The 10048-nt window shown below is 41.4% G+C and overlaps 1 protein-coding gene across 1 annotated transcript in view; it reads right to left on the bottom strand.

Annotated features, from left to right (window-relative positions):
* FRMD6 (FERM domain containing 6) overlaps positions 1–9526 on the bottom strand; it is a 232547-nt gene extending 223021 nt beyond the window's left edge. The window contains exons 1-2 of the mRNA XM_072838548.1: positions 9484–9526; positions 9128–9207 (exon numbers count right to left, since the gene is read on the bottom strand). The gene's annotated coding sequence lies outside the window, so the exon portion shown is untranslated. The remainder of the gene's footprint in view (positions 1–9127; positions 9208–9483) is intronic.
* Between the last annotated feature and the right edge of the window lie 522 nt (positions 9527–10048).

Genomic DNA, 10048 nt, shown 5'->3' with positions numbered 1-10048 from the left:
ATCAGGAAGGAGTGTACAATAGAGACACTTCCCTTACCAAAACCAAAGAATGAACAAACTTAACCTCTATTACTTCAATAATAAGGACTTGGCTAGAAAGAAGATACTTTAATTAAAGCCATATTTCCTCCATAGAAAGTATCACTGCTGTAGGTTGCATGACTTCCCCCTTTCCAGATATGGACATAATTAGCTAAAAGTCAAAAAAATTCAAGGTTTCTTAAATACACCAGGAATCCAAAGCATAGAAAGGCAGCACAAAGAACATAACCGAATTCCATCCACTTGGTCAGAGAACCAGGAATGCAGAACATGGGAATAAATGGCTCCTATCAAGTGCTGAAATTACACAAGATAAATCATAGCTAATGCTTTAGAATATTTCCTGCTAGAAATGTCCCAAAACCCCCCAAAACTGTTCATTTAAGATAATGTAAACACCTCAAATGAAGAAGTAAGGCAGAAAGGAATGGGGCATGGGTAGATTCAGAATTTCCATTTCCAGTCTCTTCTTCAGCAATAGCACCACTTTCAGCCCAAGCTGTTAGAGTTTGGGGACAGAGGAAATGATTTACACTAGGAAGGAGGAAAAGAGAAGCTCTCTGAAGCACCAGCTTCCTTAATGACAGCCACTCCGAGAAGCTAGCAAATTTCTTATAAGTATTTATGGCAAAAATCCTTGCAACATTAAAGATCAAAATGGCCTCCTAATTTAAGCCAACATTTCTGAAACTGTTGACACTCTCAACAGAAATTAACCTAGAAACAGCTCACTTCATTGTTCACCGGATAGGCTTCCAACTCAGGGTACTTAAGGTATGTGAGGCTCACAACCATTTATGTATACGCAGCATCGGTGGCCTCCGTGTTTTTTCAACCTCATAAATCTTCTTCTGATACCTGAAGACACATTAATTACCCAGGCCTTTCTGTGTTCACACACACAAAAAGTGATCTAAAAACAGTCAAATAGCACGGATCTTGCCTCATTCAACAACTATTCTCTTTATACACACACTACATAATACTACTTCTACCTTGGTTTATATCTTTAACATTCTCCCATCATTTCCCAAAATGTGTATCTGCCCTAAACTCTTTAAAGTACAACTCCAGTATCATTTGGGCGGATTTTTAAAAAAGATTATTGTAAATGTGAGCTGCTTCTTTTTCTCACCCTACACCCAACTTGGCACCTTCCTACGTCATAAATCCTAATGTGGCAGGAGCAGAACCAGAGTGCCTCTATTCTGTTGGGACCTGTGTGTTTGCCACCAGCATGACAGGAGCTCTGCCAAGGTCTGAGACACAGCATGCTCTCTTGCCAGTGTTCAGGTCATTATTTCACAACACGTCAGAATATTTGCAATCTAACAAGCTTGGTTCAGATATGAGAATCAAGTGAGATCAACCAGAAAAAGATAGCCTTACATCAGCCTTAACTGAGAAAGCTGGTCACCAGAGAAGAGGGTTCTAGAAGAACAGTTTATGCAGAAAACCCAAAGGACTAAACACCTGAAAAGAATATACACAGACTCTGGCATTCTGCGCTGCTTTCTTCTGCACACAAGGCCGTGTTTTCTACCCTTTCCCTGTCTCTTCTGCCTTCCCTGAGCTTAGACAGCTGTGGGACAGTGATTATGAACATGAGCCCCAGAGCCAGGCAGCCTGGACTCAGGCTCTGGCTTCACCTCTAATTTGCTGGATGGTCTTGGGCTGTTAACTAGATTCTCTATAACTCACTTCCTCATCTGTAAAATGGACAGCTTTGAGGATGAAATGAGATAACATAGTTGAAGCTTTTTGTATACTATCTGACATATAACCTGTCCCATCTGCTCAACCCTTTGTTCCTTGCTAGACCATAAATAGAACAAGCATGGATGGATCTCTCCAAACTTAAAATAAAAGCACCTTTAGAACCAAGTTCCAGTATCTGCCTGTGAGACTCTAAGTGCTTTTCGTATAAATCACCTAACATAATCCGTAAGATACCTAGAAGATATAGCACAGGAGGCTTTACACTAGTGATTCCTCAGCTAATCATGCCTCCCAGGACCCGTACACTTGTGTCGCTTCCTCTCACGTTGACTCTGGCCTTGGCTGTGTGCTTACTTTAGCCAATGCAATCAGCAAATGGACATTAGTAGAGGCTTTCTAAGTACTTGTGCATTCAAGATTTTACCCTTAGAACGCCATTGCCAACATATGAGAAAGCCAAGCCTCCTTAAGGATGAAAGATCCCATGGAGCCAGTGAGGCCCTGTTGCCCCAGCTGTCCCAACTGAGCCCCACCCCCAGTCTTCATAATCTTCAGGCTGAAGCTAAGTGCATGAATAAGCCTAGGTAACACCAGTGGTCAAACTAGCCATCAACTTACAGAACCATGAGAAACAATAATCTGTTGTTTAAAGTCACTATTTTTTAGGGTTGTCTGTTACTCTACAATGATTAACTAAAACAGAAACTGGTGAGTAGGGTGCTGCCAAACAAAAACTTATAACATGTGGCATTGCCTTTGGGACCAGATGGCAGGGAGAGGCTGGAAGGGCAGCGAGGAAATTGTTTTTGGAGGCTGGAAAAAGGGCAACCCTTACTGCTGAAACAATCAGCAAAACTGTCATCTGCAGTCATTTGTAAGCTTAAAAAATAGATCTAATAAATTGGTTGGTCTGGCTAAAGAGATTTCTGGGCAGAATGCTAAAAGCACCAATGGATATTTTACCCTCACACAGTAGAAGTTACAAGAAGAGAGAGAAATGAGTTGAAGCAGGAACCACTGGATTTGTAGAAGAAAGGAGGCTGGTTCAGGATTTGCTGGGTAGGAAAGTAAAACTGCTCCTCATTTCCATTCTCTCCAGCTGGCAAAGGATTCTCAGAGGAAGAGATGGTCACAGGGTGAAGACTAATCAAGGAAAGGAGTGTAAGACCCTTAATTAAGACTTCAAAAAGGCTTTAGGAAGTGCTGAGTAGGGCCTCTCAACTAGACAAAGGGCTTCGAAGATTTATAGAAGCCTAATCCCAAAATAGCTCTGAGTAATCAAGCTGGGCTGCCCAATACAGGCACACATAGCTACTGGGCACTTGAAATGTGGCTAGTCTGAATTAAGATGTTCTACAAGTAAAAAATACATACTGGATTTCAAAAAGCTAGCATTAAAAAATGCAACATATCTAATTAATATAATTAATGTTCCAATGATAATATTTTGGCTCTAGTGAGTTTAACGAAGTATATTACTAAAATTACCTTCACTTTTTTTTTTTACTATTAAATTGTGGTTCTTAGAATTAAAAAAGAAATACATATGTGGTTCCCATTTGTGATTTGTATTGTATTTTTATTAGATAGCATTATTGTAGAGAAAGGCCAGTCCCAAAAAGAACTGGGAATATGGATTTTGTCTAATGGAATGAACAATAATGAGATATGTAGAAAACCCATAAAGTTTTTAAATGAGTTCCATCAGATTGGAGTAATAGTTTAAAATGATAGGCTATCTCCAGACTGCCAACTTTCTACAGTCAGGATGTAGGCTGAGAAAGCTACTTAACTATAAACACTAGCTATTTATTCTCAAAAAGAAAAGACATCTCAGAAGATATAACCAAGAACCCAAAGGGGTTGAGTCAAGAAGAGAACCAGAGCCTAATCAAGGCACTCTGCCAGCTGGACTAGGGGAACCTGATATCCAGGAACCTAGGGAGATTTCAGAAATGCTCTGGACCAGTTACTGCTATTTCTTCCTATTATTCTATTTTTGAATAGGGATATCTATCAGAGTTACACGTCCCTCTTTCAACACTGTAGTCAGATGTATGATTTAGTTTACAAACACAATTTAGAGGACATAAACAGAACCTAGGATTTGCTAGGATGGAAGGCAAACTTGATCTCTGGTGGAAGAGGAGCTACACAAGAGAAACCCTATCTCTGTCTGGACCAGATGCAGGTCACAAGACCATGGACATCAAACCTGATGTGGTCATTGGATGAGACTTCAGGGGCCTTAGGGGAGAGGGGTATATTTTGTATATGGGACAAATTTAAATATTTATAGCCAGAAGGTAGACTTGATGGATTAAATATGCCCACACACTACTAATCCTCTCATTAAGAGGCAGCACCTATTTCTCCCACCCTTTGAATCTGGGCTGGCCTTTTCACTTGCTTTGTCCAATAGAATGTAGCAGAAGTGATACTGTGCAACTTTCGAACCCAGACCTCAGGAAGCTTTATAGCTTCTATCCTTGTTCTACTGCTACTGGGAGGATATTGTACTGTGATAAGGCCCACCATGAAAGGCCATATGGAGAGTCCTAGCCATCCCAGCTGTTCCATATCTTCCTATTTGTGGCCCCAAACACAAGAGAATCACTCTTATTTGGGAGTGGTTCATTCTGCAGCAATAGATAACTGACATGTATTTGTGGTCTAACAGGGACAGAGTCAAGCAGATGGTTCAGGTTTCCCGACAGAGGTGTGACTTGGGATTTCACTGCAGTTAGAATGCTGTCACCACCATGTTCTTCATTACATGGGCCTCTCCAGAGTGTGGCTCACAACCTGACAGCTGGCTTTCCTCAGAGTGAGTGATCCAAGAACAGAAGAAAGTGACCAAAATGAAAACCATGACATCTTTTATAGCCTAATATCAGAAATGACATATTATCATTTGTCCTGTATTCCGCTGGGCACACAGATCAACTCTGATAGGATGTGGGAGAGGACTACAAAGGTTATTAATTATCAGGGCCAGGGGCCAGGGCCACCTTGGAGGCTGGCTACCACAATAACCAAGAAATGAATAACTATATTTCACATCCCCAAGAGGCTAATTTTCCCATATCCTCTATTATTTCTCTGACCTACTTGTTTATCACAAGTTTTTTATTATTTCTCTTTACTCCTCAGCTCATTCCATACCTGTTATTCTCCCCTCTAACTTCGTTAAGCCATGGAATATGGCATCTCAGGTCTCCACTACTCTGACTGGAGAACTGTGTGGTTAGCTGGCTCAGCGTCAGTCCTGAGGTAGAAGGCTCAGTGGTGAGAAGACTCCTGAAGATCAGTACTCTCAACGCTTTTGGAGAAGAGAAATATAAATAAATTCAGCTCAATAAAGAGCAGGCCAGTCTGGAATCGGAGGAAAACGAACCTCCATGTTTGTTGGTTGCTGGTGACAATGTGAGGTTTCTGAGGAAAGCAGTCTGGAAATTTTTTATAAGAGCTATAAAATTTGCTTTCCTATTGGACTTAGCAATTTCCTCTTTGGAAACCATACCCTCCAAAAGAAAAACCAAAAGGAAGAAATGAGGTTGTATTCTTTGGGCCATCTCAAATGCTCAAGAACAAGGAATTGGCCTGAGTAACAAGACAGAAACTGTATCAGTGTAAGTGATAAGTATTTAATCTCACTGACACTGACTTGCATTTCTAAAATAAAATTATGTGACAAACACAGAGTAGGGCATATGGAAGCAAACACATATTGCTAAGATCAAAGTCTGGAAAATCAAAAGTGAGACAAATAGGTTACATTAATTAGGATCCTAGAGGTTAAAATTTCTCATGTGAACACCACTGCTGCAGGAAGTCAGCTGTCTGAGATGGAGTAGGAAATTATCAAGGCTTAGCAGGAGCTGATCTCCATTAACCCAAGCAATATCCTTTGAGTCTTGGTTTCCTCATCTACCAATTAGGTATCACATATCTAAATCCCAGGATCATGAAGATCTGAGTATACTCTATCCACTGGGAAAGGGTTCATATTCAAAGTGACACGATGGAGGCAGTATGGAACAACGGAAGGACCCAGGCTTTGAATTCGGTCCCACCTTTGTATTACACTTCCATCTAGTAGCTTAACTTCTTTGAAACTTTAGTTTCTTCAACTGTACATGGGCCCTTATACCTTACCAGGTTCCATCAGGATTAAATACGTATCCTATGTAGCAAGCTAGTAGAGTACCCAGCACACAGGACGTGCTCAATTAATATCAGTCCTCTTTCTTTCTGCCGCCTCAAACTTCCAACTCTTTCATTCTCTTCCAATAAGCGCACAGTAAGGGAAACCGTTTGAAACTGGAAAAAGCAAGTTTGAAGGCAAACTTCAAAGAAGGTGATACTTCACTAACTCATTGCCAAGTTACACATTAAAAGTAGTTTGTAAGAAGTCTAAGGGGATGGAGTTTTGATAAGCTGCTCGAGGTAACCAAAGGGCCATCCAATGGGCTTGGTGCAGGGGCTGATCTGAGCCCTACCCTATTCTCTTTGGACAAGATCCAGATTATAGAAGAATTTGCCTATAGGTTGAAAATAGGAAGGGGTTCAAAATGTGAGAGTACCCCCTCAGAAATGAGCCTATGAAATGACTCATGGAATCAGGAGCCCATGGGTAAACAGCCTGGAGACTTTCCAAACTCTTTCTCAGAGTAGTTTCCAACAGGTATGGGGAGTGGTAATCGACAAAACAGAGACCATCCCTAAAGGAGAATTCCTTTTGGTCCTAGTTAAGCTCTGAAGAATACGAACTGAAATGAAGGAAAGGAAAAGAACTGGTTATGAGCATTCCCTGATGCCTCTTAAGGCTAAAGTCTGTGTCCAAAAACACCAGCAGAGTGGAAGTGGAACATATGCTCCTTTAAAATTAAAGTCAGCCCCAAATAGCAGGGAAAGAACAGGATGCATGGCCCCTGTTTGTAAACAAAGACCAAGATAAATGCTGGTTGTCAGACCTCAAAGGGAGGTATGACAAGCCACTTGTAGAGAGAAGCCACAGGCAGCAGAGCAAACCCTTTGGTCTCCCTGGTGGTCTCCAATAGACCTTTCCAGAGGCATCACAAAAGAGCAGGAAAGCTAAGAGGGCCAGAGAGGGCATCTGCCTAAGCACCCTGATCATCAGTCTGCACTGTCTTCTCTTGGCCAGCACTTAAGCTAAATTCTATTGTCACTCTCATCACAGGCTGTTGTTAAATGCTTTGGAGTCAGGCACTTAGGTCTGAACTACTAGCAGCAAGTAAATGGTCGGGCCTCAGTTTCTTTATCTGTATAATGGGCATACCAATAGTCCTCACCTCATGGGTGATTATAAAGAATAAAGAGATTCTGAGAACATGAGGTTATGTTTATAAAGCCTTCAGCACACAGCCAGTTCTCACAGATGTTAGGTGCTATTATTATTTTTGTGTTGTTGCAGATTTCATCCTCTGTTTTATTTCATGCATGGCAGCATTTCCCACCAGAACGAGGAGCCATGCAGAGCTAAGGGACCACCAGTGACAAACTTAGCGTCCAGAGTGGGGCAATGGTGCTATTTACAGCAACTAACATAAGATGCAGCCACGGGGAAGAAGTGAAAAAGAAGAGCATGTGCTGATAATGAGGCAGCATTCACACCTCTCCACCTCGCTTCTGGGTTTGCCTCAAACCAGCTGAGGAGCCAGCCCCTGGCAGCAGGACAGGGTCCCAGGCTAGCATGCAAGGAGCTTCAATCACATCTGCTGAGGGTGCAGGGGCTGTTCACAGCTGATACAAAGTGAAGAAGGTCCCCTGAGAGACACCCGAGGGAGCAAGTTCCCCACCTTCTCCTTACTCCTCAAGCCCACAGGGTTTCGAGGAGAGAGCCTGGCAGACAAGGCATTGCCCCTGCCTTACAGCCTGCATGCCTCTAAACCAAGCTTCCAGTCAGCAATCAGAGCCTCACTTACCCAGAAAACTCAGGAATCACAAACAGGATACAAATCTAACAGTAGTGCTCTATTATTTCTTGGCCTCAGATAGCTGGATTTTAAGGAAGCTTGGGACGTACTGTTTATTTTCAACAGGGTATCATTTCCAACTGGAAGACAATATATATTTTTCTAGCAGATCGGCATATATGCAGTTCAGGTAACCAGGCCACCCGAGGAGTCCAGTTAAAGTAATTGTACTAAAACTCTGTGGTTGTCTTTTTGTTGGTGACACTAATGAGAGGTAGGCAAAAGTCACTGAAGAAGAAATTGAGCGTGGCATGTATAGTCCAGAACCTAGCACAGTGCCCAGAATACAGAGAGTGCAGACTGTCTGCAGAATAAGTGGTTACAGAGCTGCATTTTAAAATAAACCAGTCTGTAACCAAGCACGTGAGAAACGTACCCCCTCCCTCATCTCCCCCCTTCTCTCTATATCCCCCACTCCCCCCAGCAAACAAGAGATAACCGCAATATTTGGTCATTTTTTAAGCTGAGGTAATCACACAATTCACAAATATTTTCTCTGAGAATTGATTCTCTGGTTGCTGACACACAAACAGCTTGCTTTTAAAAAGTAGACCTAAAAATTCTCATAAAACTCCATTTTGTTCTTTTCCATATACACTTTATTACTTCCTTTAATCACACATGCATCATATTTTATAACAGTTGGGAACTGGTTATGACAAACTCTGTAACAGCTCATCATATTCACTTTATAGTTTTTTGACTAGTTTTACTAAGTTATATTCCTTATAAAGAAGTACATGACCCCAACACACATAAAAGTCTTTTTCTGTCATCCAGAGGGTAAACAGTAACTGTACTAATGGAACTGACAACCTAGTTGATATTTCTCAGACTCCTAATAACTTCCTTCTAAACAACTCATGCTGCTTATCTTACAAGAAGTCAATTGATTTTCAATTGCTTGGAAAACTTAGAATAAAGCAATGTATCAAAGGGGATCTATCCTCTGATCAGATATTCATCTGTGTTTTTGTGAATGTTCTTAACAAATGTGACTGTGTGTCTAGAGTACAGAATACATACATACATACATATATATATATTATATATAAACATGCACACTACAAATGAAAATCCAGAGAACACAAATGGTGTCTAATTCATCAAGACATGAGTTTCTTCCTGGCATTAACTGCAATGACTATAATATAGGCACCCCCTGCCCCCAAAAGAAATCATGAGACAGGTTCTCCAATAACAGAACCAATCCTCTCATTAGTCAAGGGTGGTTTACAGATGGAATCATATTATTTAAGTCCTTTGGTGATTCTACTATGTCTAATATACTGACATTTAACATTAAATTTGCCTTAAAGTTACATTTTATGAAAAACAAAAGGTAAGAACAACCAGTCTTTCCTTACCTGCTGCTGTAGCCACCTGAAGCCAGGCTGCTGCTCTTCGAAGGGGGCAGGCTCTAGAATGTAATCTTCAGCTCTCTTCCCTGGAACCAGAACCATCAAAAGAAAACTTTCAATTGCTATGAGCTAGCAGTCGGTTTACTTCTAGCCAATTCTTTCTTATTCTCATGGCTTGTTGAATGCCAAAGTGGGGTGCCCAAGAAAGGATCTTTGGGGAGAAAGGGACTGAATCTGGGGAAAGGAGAAGAAAGAGTTCCCTAACTCTTGGGAGTTAGTTCACCCAATATCCATCCAAGGAGAGGAAAGCCCTCTTTTTCAGCTTTAATTTCTCATAGAAGATCTGCCACTGCATTACTCACAGGTAATTGCTACATTGCCCCTTCACAAACAGCAGACATACTTTTTAGGCAAGCCTCCAGATTTGTGATGCATGCCTGTACCTGTCCACAGGGATATCGCTGTGCCTGGGAAAATTGGTAGGGCAACAAGCCCGCCCAAAGGGAGGACCTAGTCTAGACTATTAATCAAGTTCTTGGGATAACATATGCCGCAAATGAAGATCAGAGGCTGGTGTGAGCCCCTCTCTCCATAGGGCATCCACCTCATTCATGGGATCACCTGGTTAGGGCTCAAACTTCTTCCAAGTAGATCAGCAGCTACACTTTGTCAAGCTTTAACTTGTTTCTCCAAAGAGGAGGAGAGGAGTAGCAAGGATTACTATCACAGAAGGAATGTGGTTTTCTTACTCTGGGCAGTTAATGTAGGAGCGTCAAAGATGATAGATGTGCAATTATAGTTCCTTTAAGTTTAATATCGTGAAATGCAGCATGTTTAAGAAGGCATTTCAGTGATAATCAAGTATTATAGAAGCTTAATGTTTTATTCATTCTTGGTTTTCAAGAAGGTGGAGGTAACACAGTAGAG

This window comes from Canis lupus, chromosome 9 (genome assembly GCF_048164855.1).
Source record: "Canis lupus baileyi chromosome 9, mCanLup2.hap1, whole genome shotgun sequence".
Lineage (NCBI taxonomy): Eukaryota > Metazoa > Chordata > Mammalia > Carnivora > Canidae > Canis > Canis lupus.
The sequence above is the reverse complement of the archived record's forward strand: the minus strand, read 5'-3'. Positions and strand labels throughout refer to the sequence as shown.